This window comes from Acyrthosiphon pisum, chromosome A2 (genome assembly GCF_005508785.2).
Source record: "Acyrthosiphon pisum isolate AL4f chromosome A2, pea_aphid_22Mar2018_4r6ur, whole genome shotgun sequence".
NCBI classification, from domain to species: Eukaryota; Metazoa; Arthropoda; class Insecta; order Hemiptera; family Aphididae; genus Acyrthosiphon; species Acyrthosiphon pisum.
This window is the reverse complement of record NC_042495.1, coordinates 16,722,150-16,724,350: the sequence shown is the minus strand read 5'-3', so window position 1 is coordinate 16,724,350 and position 2,201 is coordinate 16,722,150.

Here is a 2,201-nt window from a genome sequence, read left to right as displayed (position 1 = left end):
AATACATAGACTGATATACCGTCTCCGCTCAGAATCGTTTTTCTTATACAGTGATATTATATCATTGAATTCAAATTTAATACTGTCCATTATATAGTGACCCACTTCTAACCTACTGTACAGCAGAGCGACATCCACTTACCCACCTTTTTTATATATATAGATTTTAAGCGGAGCGATGAATGTATTGATTTTACAATGATAAGTTATTTTAAATTTTTATTTTTGCGCCTGTGTACACAAATAGGAGTCAAAATAATGCTTCGACTTCAGTTTCTTGTTTGATGGGATAATGAATCTAGCTCCAGATGTATTGTTACAATAGTAATTGAAAAATAGTAAAAAAAACCTACATAGACAAAATTTTTACCCATAAAGGTATGTCGATCGACGACTTAGGGCTAGTTGTAATAATTGTGGGAATTAGTATGCTCATAACAATAATAAAGCCTAAAAATTCTGTGATGTTACATAGTATATAATCTAAGGTTAACCCGCATTTTGAACTATCAGAATGACCAAATATTTTATATATATATTTCATAATCTAAAATAAGTATCTCTACTAAAATTTCAAAAACTACAAATAAATTTCAACGGAGCCCTTAAAATAGCCGTGCCCTTGTACTCAAGGTCCATCAGTGTACTTGTGGGGCCCTGTTGTCAACGTTAAAACGTAAAATTGTATAATATATTAGGTATATTGGATCTGATTCTATTGTAGGCACCTACTATATTATGGTTGCCATATTGTCATTAACCTAGGATGACATTTAAAAACGTACTATTTTCATTTTACCCTTTTTTGAGAAATCACGATTTTCCATTTTTAATTACCAGTGGAAATAGTACGTTATGTATTTACCTCAATTATATTCCCTATCTTCATGCTATAGGAAATAGTACAATATGGCCTACTTTTAAATTGTTACGTTTCGCTTTAATTTGTTAAACGAACAAACTATTGAACATGGGAAATACTACATTTTGATATCATTTTGGAAATAGTGCATTTAGACAAATTTTGCCTATGGAAATAGTGCGTTTTACGTCATTTATGAGTTTCAGATTGATTTTAACAAAGTAAATTGTACATTTTGGTTCAATTTGACTACGCCATTCGATTCCTCGTCTATTTTTACATGATATGAATCCATGTATAACTCAATTCTGTCAATTTTAGAAACAGTACGTTTTAAAATGTCGTTGAAATGTACGTTGATTATGCCTTTCTTAATAATATTATACATTATATTTTATTAGGTACTATATTATTTATACTTGAATAGTTTTTACACTAATTTTAATTTTTTAGTAATGCAATTTATATAATATAATAATAATACTATGTTGGCTAACGTTATATGTTGATGTGTTGTACACCTCCTATACATTCTTTATATTTAAAAATTAAAAATTAACATTACCGCCTACTATTTAAATTACATATATAATATGTGTATAAATTTGATTTTGTTTAGGTAATGCATTTTAAAAACATAATGAAGATTAATTTTTAGATTTAAGATTTCATTTATTAATCAGTTTCATTGAAGGATACTGTGAGTGATTCAAAATTGAAATTCATGAATATCATAATTACATTTTTAAAAATATAATAAATTATTAGTACTTTATACTTCTTTTTAATCTTCAGTGGTGAAGAATAGTCCTACTAGGAGAAGATTCATTAAAAAATAACTTTTGGATTTCATCATTAAGAGACACACTGCTTTGTAATTCTTTTAACACAACTTCTTGCTTATTCCATTGGCCAGGTGATTTTTTATCATATTCCTATGAATACAAAATATACATTATAATTATTAAAAATATTGTGCTAGTATACTCATAAAATAAACATACCATAGCATATGTTTTTCCTTTCAATGAAGATAGAAATGGTTTTATATTACAATATGAGATCTTGTTTAAACCGGTAAGAGAAACTCGACGTATCATTGTTGGTATCTAAAAAAATATTGTTGTGATTATTACAATAAATTTGGATAGCCATATGAATAATTAATTTTATTAAGTATTAATATTATTATATTTTCTACTCACTTTGTTTAATGAAACATGGTTTGGCAAGGCAAATATATTTTTAGATGGAATCAGATCAGTTTTCCCAATATCAATTAAGTTGCATTCGATAATATTTGTATTTTTAGAACCTGAATGTGAGACCCTAGCTCTAT